The sequence below is a fragment of the Peromyscus maniculatus genome, chromosome 1 (assembly GCF_049852395.1).
Source record: "Peromyscus maniculatus bairdii isolate BWxNUB_F1_BW_parent chromosome 1, HU_Pman_BW_mat_3.1, whole genome shotgun sequence".
Classification (NCBI taxonomy): Eukaryota; Metazoa; Chordata; class Mammalia; order Rodentia; family Cricetidae; genus Peromyscus; species Peromyscus maniculatus.
Window position 1 is genome coordinate 67,024,789 of NC_134852.1, and position 15,579 is coordinate 67,040,367.

The 15,579-nt window shown below is 39.9% G+C and overlaps 1 protein-coding gene and 1 long non-coding RNA gene across 2 annotated transcripts in view; both read right to left on the bottom strand.

Moving 5' to 3' along the window:
* Positions 1 to 15,579, bottom strand: part of Gabrg3 (gamma-aminobutyric acid type A receptor subunit gamma3) — a 606,777-nt gene that overhangs the window by 290,353 nt on the left and 300,845 nt on the right. The window lies entirely within an intron of this gene.
* Positions 1,308 to 10,374, bottom strand: LOC143272039 (uncharacterized). The gene is made up of 2 exons (XR_013049423.1): positions 10,214 to 10,374; positions 1,308 to 1,616 (listed from the first exon to the last, which is right to left on the bottom strand). It is a non-coding gene; the product is annotated as an uncharacterized LOC143272039 (long non-coding RNA).

Consider the following 15,579-nt stretch of genomic DNA (forward strand, 5'->3'; position numbering starts at 1 on the left):
TGTTAGGGAGAAGATATTGGCTTGGTCCTTTACATTATATATATTTGCAGTGAGATTTGAACACATGGATATCCTTGTTAGGTCCAATCAGATATGGACAGAGCAGGATCAGGAAGAAGAGAAGATGTGCAGGTGGTTGGGCTTAGATATTGTAAATGGCATGGATGGAATGAAGTCAAGTGGAAAGTGGGAACTGGTCTTGTATATAGAACGTGCCTCCTGGTCCAAGCCTGGGATGTGCTGGTATATCTGCCTGGGTGGAAAGGTAAATTTGGAGTGGGATGGGCCTGTGGGTTTGTGGGCAGGTTGGCTTGATCCTGGCAGAAGCCTAGAGGTTTGTTGTGGTACAAAAAGAGATAGCTAGCCAAAGCTGAGGCACTGGATGTGGAACCCAGGTCCGATATGATAAGTTGGGGAAGGTGTGTATAGACCTAGAGAAAGATGTGGGAGATCTGGCTGCATAGAAAGGTTGGATGCAATGCAGAAGGAACTTGTGGGTGTGTTTTAGTCAGGGTTCTGTAGAAGAAAAGAACTGATAGGAGAGAGAAAGAGAGAGAGAGAGAGAGAGAGAGAGAGAGAGAGAGAGAGAGAGGAGAAAGAGTGTGTATGATTTATTAGAGTGGCTTATAGGCTGTGGTCCAGCTAGTCCAACAGTGACTGTTTACCAATGAAAGTCCAAGAATCCAATAGTTGTTCAGTCCACAAGTATAGATGTCTCAGCTGGTCTGCAGTATATACTGGAATCCCAAAGAAGTAGGCTCTAATGCCAGTGACAGAATGGGCTTGCCAGTGAGGCAAGAGCGAACAGGCAAAGAGCAAAAGCTTCTTTTCTCAATGTTCATGCTATTAACTGCCACCACCATTTGTGGCCCAGAGTAAAGATGGATCTTCCCTCCTCAAAAGACTTGAGAAAAATACCTCACAGGTGTATCAAGCCACTTAGGTTTTAGTTGATTCCAGGTGTACTCAGGTTGACAGTCAAAAACAGCCATCACAGGCAGATCCTACTGGAAGCCTAGAGGTGGGTTTCTGCACAGGCAGGGATGGCTAATCAAAGCCAGGGAACCAGATCTGGCACCCAGACTAGCGATAGTGGGTTGGGAAGGGTACATGGATAGTAAAGGTAAGGGAGACTCACCAGACTAGAACATAAGAAGGATGTGGGAGATCTGTCTTCATAGAGGTTAGATGTTGTTCAGATGGGACATATGGTGTTGGTTGGCTGAATTTGATTTCTGTCAAAGATATTCCCCACTTTGATGTCACCTGCCAATCTAATATTCTTATCAAAGTACACAGAAACTGCCTTGATTTATGACTTCCTTTTATTCTATGACTATAATATTTGTGGAACCACTGCTACACTAGACCGTGTATTATTCTCGGACAATGTGGATCTGTGTTCCTGGGCTTATTGCCATTCATATTCAGCCCAGAAAAAAAAAGTCCCTTATTCCCTTTCAGATATAAGCCGACATGCCGGGGTAATCAGGAGCAAAATGCAGGCAGAGGCGTTGGCTTTCTTCTGCTTGTAGCTCCTCTGAGGCCCAAGTGAGGAGTTGGTTCCTTTTACAAGAGGAGTAGAAAAATATAAGGCAGCCATGTACTTCCTTACCCTGTGGTATAAAGACAAAACAAACTAACAAAAAGAACTGGAAAGAAGGAGAGGTTAAGAAAATTCATTACAACCCTCCCACTTTTCACCTTTTGAGTGAAACTTGACTCAGCATGAATGTCTAGTGTATCTCCTACTAGCAGCACTTGCTTTCAGACTGATTATCTTGTTTCACTATGAATGGGACTCCTTCTGCACCAGTTGCCTCAAAGAAAATAAGCCTGGGATCTGTAGGATGCAGGACAGCATCACCCAGTCTTCAACCCCAAGCAGCTTCCCGAACTCAGTGGCTTCTGACAAGGGCATTTAAAGACGACTCTTATGGCTCAGAGTTTCTTGTACAAGCACCCATACTGGCTCATAGAAGACTGGAGCAGTGATTGGCAGGCCATGACTCCTTGAGGAATGATTTTGCAGTAGTGAGGGAGGCCACCAAGCCCAAGTACTTCCCCAGCATCAGAGTGCCCTTGGGTACTTATTCTATCACAAGCCTTGGGTGATCTGCCTAAGGAAGTCTTGGGTGGAATTAGATACTTTGTATTTCTAACAGGTTCACACTGATTTCAAGGTCCAGCCCTTGAAACAGAACAATTAAACAAGAAATTATGTGGATAAGTGATTGTGTAAAATGGAAGATGAGCCAGGCAGCAAGCTACAGAGCCCAGAATTACGTTCCGAACCTTCCAGGACCTGTGCACATGGTCCCATCATTCTTTCCCTTTTACCTGTGCTCAGCCCCTAGATTTGGCAAAACAAACTGCCGCATGTCACAGCCACCCTACAAATTCATCCTTAATTCTATATTTTCAGTGTGCCACCGACCTCCACTAAATCCTGCTCACTTCAGTTTGCTTTAAGTGGCTCTCTCTCTGGGTCTATCTCTGTTTCCCCTCACCGCCTCTCTCTCTCTCTCTCTCTCTCTCTCTCTCTCTCTCTCTCTCTCTCTCTCTCTCTCACTCACACACACACACACACACACACACACACACACACACACACACACACACACACTTCTTTCAATGTTTTCCCTCCTTGCCTGTTTAGGCTATGGATGGGCTCCAAGTACTAAAAATAGCATGGCTATAGTAGAAGCTCAATGAGTATTTTATGGATGTAAGAAACATTATATATTAGTATTTTTTGTTAAATACTGTCAATTTTTCCTTTAAAACAATAAATTAAATCTTTTTTAAAAAAATCTCCTCCACCTTTGAAGACTTTAATGCAAATATTTTAATCTCTCCTGCCTAGAACTTTTGTTTACTCAAAGGCTGGGCTGCATTCTCAGAACCGAATGACTTAAGTGGTCTATCTTTTCTGATTTTCCTTCATTTCCTTGGGGTCAATTCTTTCAAAATTGGCCAATCAAGAAAGACTATAAGATTGAACTCCAGCCAATGGGAATAGACACCGTCTCAACCTGACTTAGAGTAAAAACCAAGTGAACGTCCTGCCTGGGTGTGGGGTGGGCTTGCTCTTCCAATTATGCGGTGAGCACACGCTCATAATGAGAGTAATGGTTCATCCTGCGCAGATTTGCTTTGTTTGGGTGTTCCTTTGTGTGACACTGCGATTATTTCCAACAATAGCTGAGTGTATTTTAATAATTCATTTGAAAAGCAAGCATCATGCAAAATCATTAAATGACTTTTAATTTCCTGCTTTGCCTTCTTATTGCTCTTCTCTCTCAACATTCGCTCTCAGGAAACAAGCTCAGTCATGTGTTTTTTCTATCTTTAATCAGAGCTTTGAAATACAACACTGCAATTACACTTGGATTCTATCTACCTATACAAAATCTAATTCTCCTTCCATCACTTCTTTAACATCTGGCTGTCCCACAGCTCACAGCCATCCACACGACACTGTTTTTGATATAAATAAGAGAATTTCCTCTGAACTTCACAGAAATAAGTGGCTGTGTTAGCTGCAGTCAGGAGTCATTTAGCATTCATTACCCATGAGCCTCAGAGACATCTTTAACAAACACAGTGTGTTGGGGGTTTAACATGGAACTACTCGTGTAAAATTATTAATGGGTAATATTAGTATTATTAGGTAAAGCCAAGCCACATCAGAATTTCTTGTTGCTATGGAAATAGCCCTGATTTCATTTCCCTTTGTCCCTTTTCTAAAAGCACTCCTGTTTGCCTCTGTGATAGAAATAGCCTGCGTCCCGGGAGCCATGGCAACAACTTGAGAAAAGTTGCTTTTCACATTGTTGCTTCTCTCCTATCTTCTCCCCGGGACCCAGTCCTCATTTAAGCTAATTGCTATGGATGATTATTTGGAAAACAATTAGAGCCACTGTTCATCTGAACATAGCCGTGGGGAGGAGCAGTCGTACCAAACCCTTGCCCCCACATCTCATTCTCTTTCTATAACGAAAACAAGAAAACACCAGACTCCTATAAGGAAAATAAGAAAACACCAGGCTCCTCTCTGCTGTGGACTGATCGAACAGCGGATAGACACACAGTGTCAGCTCATCATTGAGACAGCCACTGCCTGTTCATGCCTTCCTTCTTCATGGTCTTGGACTACTACCAAATAACAAAATTGCTATCTCCCATAAAACATTCCCATTCTATGTGGAACAGAGATTATGGATTACTTAATCCAGTTTTTAATCCCAAAATTAAGTGGAAAGCAGGGTTTGTTTTAAATGAGTACATTTACATTCACAGTGATGGGTTTCATTAGGAGTCAACTTCATGGAGAGAGACCACAGGGTACAAAAGGCAAGAGAAATCAATGTTTAATCTAAGTTCAGCACAAACATTAACATGCAAGACATTAGGATTGGTAAAAGCGTGTGGTAGATTTAAGATCTCATCTTTAAAACTAACAATATCTAAAACCAAACAGAAAGTCACATTCAGTCACTGGTCTATTTTCATAAGTATAAGTTCTGTCTACTGTTGAATAGTCAACCATGGGAACTTGTTCAGCATATTGAGGATTTTCAGTATAAGCAACTTATACCTTGGCAAATAATGCATATACATAATTCTCTGTGAATATAATTTTTTCTGTAACTGCTACAAAGATAGAAGGAGCATTTGTTGTGATTGGGATACTATTCAGTGTGCATGTCAATAAACTATTTATTTTCTGAACTATGTAGTGTGTGTGTGTGTGTGTGTGTGTGTGTGTGTGTGTGTGTGTGTACCTGCATGCATGACTGCAGCTGCATATACTTGAAGGCCAGTGGTCAATGTCAGGTGTCATCATTTCAGCTAGGCTGCCTAGCTGGTGAGCTTCAGAAATGCATTTCTTCCTGAGTCCTCAGCACTGGGGATACAGTTGTATACTCTCACGCCTACATTTCTACATGGGTGTTGGGGCTCCGGACTCCAGTCCTCATGCCTATGCAGCAGACACTTTACCAACTAAAGCATCTTGCCACCCCCTATTTTCTTAGTATGTCTTAGAATCTTTCTTAGAAGATTTTTAGAGTAACAGGAAAAAATATAAAGATAATTTAGATTTCTTATATATTCTGCACTTGGTTTTTCCTACTTGTGTGTTTATTAGCGTGATCTAATTGTTATAACTAGTGGCCCAGAATTCAAATGGTATTATTGCTAACTGAGGTCTGTGCTTCATTCAGTTTTCTTAGTTGTCCCCTAATGCACTTTTCTTTTCAGGATCCACCTGGGACACCTTGATGAGTAGATATTCTGTCTATGTGATTCTTCCTCAGACTTCTTTAGTTTTCCATGATAGCTGTGAGGTGTTCTAGTCAGAAATTGTCTATAATTACCATCCAGACTGGTTTTGTGTTGGTTTCTGCATGATTGATTTGATGCCAGGTCTGGAGGTGTGGCATGTCACAGCAAAGTACCTGGCACATCATGCCTTACTGCTTCTAACATCACCTTGGTTATCTGAATGAGATATGTTAGGCCAGACTTCTCCATCAGGGAGTTAGTTTTTACCCCTTTATATGTTCTGCTGTTTGGATGCAAATTTTTCTGAAGTTCCAGTACTCAAGAGCTTGTGTGCAGGGTGAGGGCCACAGGAATTTTCATCTCCTGGCAGAGGACCTGCATAGCTCCCCTGGGGTTCTTCTCTGAGATTTGCCTTTTCTTCATACTTCTTTCTTTATTCAATTTTAAAATTTATTATGCTTATTTTATATTTGGAAGTGTATTTCAAAATCCTTTATTATTTTGTGGCTCTTTCAGTTGGCTCTGACATTCTGGATCAATTGTTTTGTAGGGTCTACAGGTATTCTACACTCTTATACTCAGTTCCACACTGAGAACCAGCCTTTTCCTTTAAAGACCTGACTAGTGTCACAGGATTTTGACACAGTAATAGTAAGTATCTGGGTGCTAGGTCAGATTATTGCCTCTGCAGTGGTATTTCCCCAAGTCTTGGTGCTTAAAGAAGAAAGGAACACATGTATGCACTACCTATGAACATGACCACACTTGTAATTCTTTTTACATTTAACAGTAATGATCAGTATTGTGCTCATTCTGAAAATACAACATCTCATTCATTTCTACAAATATTGGCCCAACTTCCTCCCCAAATCTGTATTTTCATTCTTTCACCATCTGCCTCCCACCCACCTAATCATTTAAGTCTAATGAACTTGAAAGTGGTGTCAAAATCAATAAATCATACTTCCATGGACTCTAACATTGTCAAATGCAGCTCAGAGATCATGTAGAGTTACTGTTCCCTTTGTTTTCAGTGGCAATGAGTGTCTTTAGTGTCACTTCATCTACACACTGATAATTCTGTTACTGTTTTCTTGTTTGTTTTTGTTTTCTGTCTATTTAAAATTTAATACAGGAGGCTTAGCACAGTAATATTGACAATAAGGTGATGTGACCTCAAAGACAGAATATCCAAGTTAAAAAATAAGGTAAATAAGTTGACATGTAGAGATTCAAAGATCTGCTAGATTCAAACAGATATATAATTGTAGTCCTAGAAAAGAAAGAGGAGAGGTAGAATAGACAAGGTGAAATGAGAAATGATCTAAAACACAAGCCAAATTAAATTTTTAAGAATTAGGCTGCATTGGAAGGCCTTTCTAGCTAAGTAAGTTGTTAAAAAGGCAATCATAATGAAAGATATCTTCAACAGAGTGTGAATAAAAATTTCTGAAAAGAAGCTATATCTGACTGTGAATGAAAAATCTCCTGCAGATACTGATGGCTGACTGGAACTTCAGTACTGTGAAGGGTTTGGAATTTTGCAGGTCCAGAAGCTAATTACCTCATTTTGGGCTAGTTTTAGCCTTCTGGAACAGTCCGTTCTGTGACAGGGCAAGACAGTACAGAGGTTTCTCCATCTTGTATTCTTGCTGAGGCATTTCAAGTTTAACTAGAATTTTGTCTCCTTAATCCTTGAAGTTCCATGGAAAATTGGAACACTTAACTGAAAACCCAAGATCAAGATGTCTCAACTAACTTACTTCTGTTAAACTGCTTGCTTGCACAAGGACTCCCCTTGCAGCTGCCAAGCAAGATACCAGGTTGTAGTTTTTGCCTTTAGAAACCTCATACTCTGAACAATAGGTGCTACACTTGGGTCTCCAGTAACAGAGTAGTTAGTCCCAGCCATTTGTAATAAGGACTTTTTAACTGGCTATAGACTGTGTCTGAATGGTCTTCTTTGGTGAACTCCCTATAACAATTCCTTGTCCCATTATAAATCAGAACTAACAACAGGTATATGCCTTTTAGATTCTATTGACTTAGCAGGCAACTAGCTTCTATTGATCGAAAAGCTAAGAATGCCAGCAGATAGCATCTTGAGCCTATAAGAAAGCTTCCCCCATTTCAATGTACCTGCCTCTCTGATGTACCTACCAATATACTTTAAACTTGCCTTGATTTATGACTTCTCTGTTTTGTAAAACTATAAAAGTTTTATAAAACTGCTTCCATTTTGGAACATGAAATTTGGGGTAGCCTAAGGATGTGTTCCTTGACCATGATCACTCAAAATAGCTCCAGAGTAAACTATCTCTTAGTCCCTTAAACATGAGAGCTGTGGTTCTTGTGTTGACAACAGTGTGACATGAAATTTGAACACCTGCAAGAATCATAGGGAACAAAAACATGAATAAAATTCCATGAGTGAGCAATCAGTACAAACACCTGCATGTCAAGAACAAGAGAACCTAGAAACCATATACTATATATAAACTGAATCTTAGATAACAAAAAAAGTCCTTCAAAAGTCATAATTATCAAAACTTACCTAAAAAAATACTGAACCAAGAGGTTACTGCTTTCAATAAAAAGAAAAAAGGCAAAGGAAATGCCCTAAACAAAACAAACAAACCTTGGATTTTCTTCTCCTAATCTTCACTCAAAGGAGAAATATTTGTGACCAGGAAATTGTAAAAATATACTTTGGAAATTTTGAAGGAGTGGATAATTCCTGTCTTTATAAATCAAGTCAAAGAATTAAAAACTCAAAGAAACAACTAATGTATACATTATGTGTCCTCAAATACTTGAGGCAAAGAAAGTAAAGGAAGTGCTAATACAATTAAAATATCATATTAATTTTTTATTGCAGCGATTATCACAACATTGTGGCTTAAACGGTACTAATCTATTGTCATCTGGGCAGAAGGCAGGCTCCTGAGGAGAGAACAGGAGCCTGGTCAGTTTGTTTCTAGAGGTCACAGTACCATTCCTGGACTCCGACCTCCACATGTCCCAATGCTGCTTCATTCAACAGGTCTGTTCTGACCCCAAGGCCCATGCTCCTCTTCTTAAAGAGCCCCTGTGAGTTGGCTTAAAGGGTCTGGATAGCACCAGTTAACCTCCTCATCTCGATACTATTTGTCATGCATCATAACCTGTGGGAGGTTACATTATAGACATAGGATCCTATTTTCCTTTACAGAAAAGGACACGGAAATTCATAAAACTCACAGATCATTAGTGGGAACAGATATGTCAGGAATGCATGGTTGAGTCAACATCAAAAAACATTGTCAAGGACGGAAGACACAGGCTGTCCTCACTAGTTGAAAGAAAATGTCCCCTCCTTATAATACAATACAAGAAACCTTTTAGAATTTTAAATCATAGTTGCAAATGGATGACTGAGTCATAGCTAACTCATCTCAAATCACTCCCTACCACACGGTTCTCCAAAGTAGTTTTCATTTCCACCAGAAAAACAGTTCCTGTTTTGCACATCTCCACCTGTTCTTAGACTTATGACATCTAGTGTAACATATCTAAACACCACTATTGATTTTGACACTGAGTGACGTAATGACACCTGAACATATCCACATGGCAAGATTTTTTAAATGAGAATGAAAGTTGAGTGTGGTGAGAAACCTCACCTGGCTAGACTACAGTCCAGTAAATACTTGTGTAGTATCTGTGGGGCTCTGGATTCATACCCAACACTGTAAATATAAAAGACCTCTATCATATCTATTCAAATTTGAAAATACACTAAGCAATATTTTATATGATATAGTTAATGGAAGAAAAATATAATGATTTAAAGAGTTCATATTAAATTCCAAGTTGAGGTCAGTGCAGTATGAAAAGGAAATAGGGAAAAAAAACCCAAATATGATGTTCACTTTGATATTACTCTATTTCTATATTTTATTTAGAAAAATCTAAACAAAAATATTATTTACTTTCTATTAGTTTATCTACCTCTGATCAAATAGTATTACTAGCTTAAACCAGATAGAAAGTTGGAGGAAAGTGATGGGGACACGGAGGGAATCATGAGGAAGGAGGACAGGCTCACATGTCCTGCTAATGGAGTCAGAAAACAAGGCACCAGCTAAAGCCCAAACTGTCTAAGAAGATAATACATGCCTTACAAAAAATATCTTGTCAAGGATAGTCTACCAACTGTAGTCACTTAGGGCTAAAGTTATATATAGCCACATGCTTTTAACACTCTTCTCTTTTTCTTAGACCTAAATAGAACGTCTAGCAAATCCAACCTACAAATTTGTTTACAAAGGAATTTTTTTTGCTTTAAACATAGATGTAAAATATACTGTTTGAAAAATATTAAAAGGGTAGGTGGTGTTCCTTAGCAACCTTCAGAAATGCAACTTGAGAGGCACCAAAATGATATGTATGCCCATTGTAACTCATCCAGAGATACCCAAGCCCACCCTGGGGTATGCCCCACCATTCCCAGCATGTTTTTCTCTAGTGACTCTTTTGTTTAAGATCTATGTTATAAATGGCTCATGATAAATTCCTAGTTCTGCTTCAAATCTGACCCCTGAATTTTTTTCTCCTCCCCTAGAGAGATGTTTTTAGGCTGATGTTGGGGCTGAGCTGGTCTGTGCTCTGTCCTATCATTGGGGACACTAATAATTCAATGTCACTTGTAATTAGAAACTTAGTTTCTTTTAAAAAGCTTTTAAAGAATAAAACAATTATAATTAACCAAATTAGTATCCCAAGTCTTTGACTTTCATTAAAAACATAAAGATACCCTTTTCAAGCATATCTATGGGCTATATTCCTTTTTTAAAATTAATTAAGGTTGTTCTTTCAGAATTTTATACATGTATATAGTGAATTTCAATTATTCCCACTCCACCCTCTCTTAACATCATCTTACTTTATCATCCTCCTCTAAAAAGATCCCTTTTCTATGCCCATGTCCTTCTCATTGCAGGGCTTATAGTCTACACCACAGAAGGTTGTAGTGACATCATAGACACTCATGTACTCATCCTCAACAAGCCCCACAAAGATAGGAAACAGCCATTTCTATAGTACTGTGTACAACTTACTCCTCCAAGTCTCTACTGTCCATTTCGTAGATTAATCTTCTCCCTGATTTTGCAAGGCTATTTAGAAAGAAGAGAAAACTTTTCAAATGCATATGTTCATGACAAGTATAAAGAAGTAAATAAGAAAGCAAAGATATCTGTGGCAATTTGAATGAAATGGGCGCACAGGCTCATATGTTTGAATGACTGGTTCCCAGATGGAACAGTTTGGGAAAGACTAAGAGGTGTAGACTTCTTGGAGGAGGTGTGCCATGGGGTTGGGATTTGATGTTTCAAAAGACACACACCATCCTCAGTGTGCTTTCTGCCTCTGCTTGTTCTGTGAGAAGTGAGCTCTGAGCTGTTCCTGCTACCATGCCTTTGCTCTGTCATCGTGGACCCAAACCTCTGGAACCATAAGCCCAAACCAATGTTTTCCTTTATAAGTTGCCTTGGTCATTTTATCACAGCAATAGAAAAGAAACTAGCTGGGCAGTGGTGGCGCATGCCTTTAATCCCAGCACTTGGGAGGCAGAGCCAGGCGGATCTCTGTGAGTTCGAGGCCAGCCTGGGCTACCAAGTGAGTTCCAGGAAAGGCGCAAAGCTACATAGAGAAACCCTGTCTCGAAAAACCAAAAAAAAAAGAAAAGAAAAGAAACTAATACTCTTATCTTCCATGCATTGTATCAAACTCTACCAACTCTGTAGAAACAAGTTCCTGTTTATTTTGGAGGATTTCAAAATATTCTTGATGTGGCTGGACATACTTAGTAGTTTTTAAATGACTGCTTCTATGTACTTCACTGGTAAAAAGCAATGGGTGAGTAGGAGTGACAGTCAAAGACTTGGTCAATGGGTAAGTTTGAGTGACGATCAAAGACTTGATGACCCCCGCACTCATCAAATGGTGATACAATTAACACTTGACAGCTGCTCCTCTCGCTGCTAAGATGCTCACACAATGAGTATGTTGGTTTGGGATTCTGTTAAGCTGATTGATGTGTCATTTCAGCAGGAAGTAGATTAAAAGGTTGTGAAGTCTGTTCAGAAAGCCAAGAACTTTGAGATGGCACACTGCCCTGAGGGTGAAAAGAGAAAAAAAATGCACTCCAGGAAAGAGCATATGTGGTGGTTTGAAGGAGAATGTCTACCCCCGCCCCAACCATGATCTAGTAATTGAACCCTTGGTTCCCAGTGAGGGCCACTATTGAGATATTGAGGAGATGTGACCTTTCTGGAGGAAGTACTGTGATGGATAACATTATGTTTCAAGTTTAAACTTACTATGCTCAAGAGACCAAAAAGCAAAAAATGCATCTATCATGTAAGCCACTAGCAGCCCACTTCCCTTTTCTCCCAGACATTGAAGACTGTTCTTGAAATTGAGTGATCTTATAAAATTTAACTACTGTTCTTGCAAGATAGTAGGTTACAAGGCTAACTGCTATTTCGGCTTTTGTAAATCAAGCTTGCTTACTCCGCTCAAAAAAGATGACTAGGGCAATTGTAAGACATGTGTTAGGGTAAGCCTCTGGCTACAATGAGGCAGTATACATGTAATCTTCTGGTTTTTCCTTTTTAATCCCTGGGCTAATGTGGCTAGGTGCTGCATTTTGAATGTCTCTGATCTGGGGATGCAGTCCTGGTGCCAGATACCAGTGCCCGAATAAAATCCTTTTCTTTGTTAAAGACACTCATGGCCAGACTGGTGAATCTCTGAGTAACCTCAGACTCATGATAGTTCATCATTAGAGATGTCCTCTCCGAGTTTAAAGCCTTATACAACTTCCAGGTTTCTTTCTGCTTGCTGCTTGCATTTGAAGATATGAGCTCGCAGCTTCCCATTCCTGCCACCGTGCCTGCTGCTTGCTGCCATGATGGACTCTCAACCCTCGGGAACCCTAAGCCAAATAAACTTTCTTTCCTAAGTTACTCCGGTCATGCATCTTTCCCAGCAACAGAAAAGTAACTGGGTACATTACCGTGGTAGTTTGAGCAAGAATGATGACTCCCAAAGGCTCATGTATTTAATGCTTAGTCATCAGGGAGAGATTAGGAGGTGTGGCCTTGTTTGAGTATGTGTAGCCTTGTTGGAATAGATGTGGCCTGGTTGGAGGAAGTGTGTCACTGGGGGTGAGTTTTGAGGTTTCAAAAGCCTAAGCCAGGCCCAGTGTTTCTCTCTTTCTGTTGCCTGTGCATCAGGAAGTAGAACTCTCAGCTCTTTCTCCAGCACCGTTGTCTGTCTGCGTGCTACCATGCTCCATGCCTTGATGATAATGGACTAAACCTCTGAAACTGTAAGCAAACTCCAATTAAATACTTTCTTTCATAAGAGTTGTCGTGGTCATAGTGTCTCTTCACAGCAACAGAACTGTGACCAAGACAATTACTTTCAATGTTACTTGAAATGAAAGATGAGTCACTCATATTCAACTGAACTGGAGGTTCAATAAGGAGTAGGAGATCCAAAGATTTTAATCACCTAATGGAAATATGCAGGTTGAAAAGAAGTACTGTCTTCAATTTCCTGTGATAGTCACAACTGTAAACTGTGATAAATTCTTTGCATATTCAAATACACTGTTGCCACAACATTTTGATCAAGACTCTGACTGATTAGACTCAGTAATGCTGTTTTCACCAAAACCCTATTAGGCACAATTTTTTGCAAATATTTCTAGTACATTTGAGCTAACCAATGACTCCCCATTTTAAATATGATAAATCTCCTGATAGATGTGATCTGCACTGGGACAGTATATTCCAGAGGCAGAATTAGAATGCTTCCTGTTAACTGTAGGTACTTCCTGTATGCTGCCAAATCCCAAGAGATCTCCTCATGTAATAGTCTTTGCCTCTGTCTGCAGAAATTGGCACCGTGTCAAGCAGATAGAACCATTCAAGAGCTGCTCATCAATAATGTGTTCAGTCTAATCAATGACCCTTCTAAAACTTTTTTCACATCTGATTAAAATTAAAAGTCCTGGTTTGAATATAAAAATGTTATTTTAATGGCCTGTGCAAGAACACTGTGCTCAATCTCAAGCAAAGACCCCCCCCCAAAAAAATGAAATATCTACAATCCGTAATATATAATACACTATGTAATTTCTTGAGCCTATATCTTATTGTGGATTCATATCATTTTATGCTCCTATGTTTTTCTGTAGCATTATTTTTGAAATAATCCAATTCTTTCCATCCTTGTACATTAATTCACTCCCACAGTTTCTTAATTCATGAGATGCTAAGTCCCTTCCCATAATTTTCAACATTACTTTAAGGCCAATGAGATGACTCATTACACAAGGGTGCCTTAGGACAAATGTGTGAATCTCTGTACAATCCCTAGGAACCAAGAAGAAGTCTAACTTTTACAAGTTGTCCTATAACTTCCTTATGCTCTCTGAGACACACACACACACACACACACTAAATAATTAAATGAATAAATAAATAAATATCAAATATAACTTTCAGGTGATAAAAATTAACTAATAAATAATGGTATGATTTGTCCTTTTTCTTGGAACCAACATGCTGTCCCACCACCCTAAGCTAGCATTCTCAACCCACTTTCCTCACAGCCTCTAGCTCCAACTCAGTAACATTATAGGCTAGACAAGGCATTGTCTAGGGCTCCTTCTAGACTAACACTCTCCAGATGATTAGCCTTTGTGACTCAGGTCTCTCTGTTAGTACTTATGATTCCAGTGAGTGCTGGCAATGTATGGCATAGGTGACAATCAAGTTTCCTTGATTCTCTGAGGACAAGGGAAAGCACATTAACCTCTGAACCATTTAATACTAGAAAGGATTTTTTAAATTTCTAAAATTACATTCAGTGTGTGTGTGTGGGGGGGGTGATGTGGTAGGTGCATAGGTAGGGATGCATATGTGCCAGTCACGTGTACCAAACAGGACAACTTGTGTGGAGTCAGTATTTTCTTCCATGGAAATAAGAGGATAACTTGCAGTCAGTTATCACCTTCCACTATGTGAATCCTGGGAATGAAACTGAATTCTCCAGGCTCAGCAGCAGGTGCCTTTGCCCACTAGCCATCTCGTCAGTCTTGGGAGGAATTTTTTAAGCACTAATGAAAAACAAATAAATACAGGAAACCAGGCACTTTACTAAATTAATCCTCATACTGAAAGCCATGGTTGAATTCTCACTGATATTATGAAGTTTTATTTGTTTACCTAGTGGTCAACATTATGACATTAATTTTATCCATGGCCACATCAAAGCCTTTAGAGTTTCTTTGAAGCATGACTACTAAAGACTCTGCCTTATAAATACTTCATTTGCATTTTCAAGCCAAATTTCCTCTGATGATATCAGATCAGAATTGAAATCATAGTTATTAAAGATAATGCCTCTTATTTTTCCGCCTTGTATATTTGCAGCATGTCAAGCTCCTTACAGGAGTCTTTCCTCTGAACCATCACATTTATTGGTGGGGTGGGTTCTTGGATCCACAGGGAAGGCCCTGTCCCCCACCACCACCCAGAACAGAGCCATCTGGTACTGCCCATTCAACACAGACATCAGTCTTTGTTGCTCCCCTCCACTATGAGCCTCAAGGTCCGATATGACACAAGAGTCTCAAGGAGTGCAAGTCTTACTTACACACCTCCCTGAAGGTCCTGTCCAGCTCCAAGGCAGCCTGAGAAATTCCTTCCTTATTAGGGGACCAATGGACACCAGAGAATAGATCAGAGCTAGTGAAGGCAATCACAAGCTAAAGAAAGACCCACCCACTAAGGAGTGATCTAGAGTATGTGTAGAAAAAAACCACAGTCCAGCAAAGGCCTCACAACAGAAGGGCAGAAGGACGTGTAGACAGACCATGATTACCACCAACTGCTTCAGCACCCACTCCCAAATGAACAAGAGCCCAGGCAGAAAAACAAAGACAGAATCACTGACCAATCCCACCAAGAAACAAGGTGACAACTGACAACTGTAGAACATTCCCCTCAATGCCAGGAGAACACAACACTATGGAACCCTCCGTCTTGGAGCCAGACATTGTTTGGGTCAATGAGCAGTACACAAGGAGTCTGAGAAGAATTTAGTCTTTTCTTCAAGTTGAGATTAATTACCACAAGCACATTTCCCCTCACGTTGGCCCTAGTTAAAATATGTATGTCTGTTCAGTAGATTAATTTCCTCCTGAAATTGTAACAAACCCAGCAGGAGTGAAGG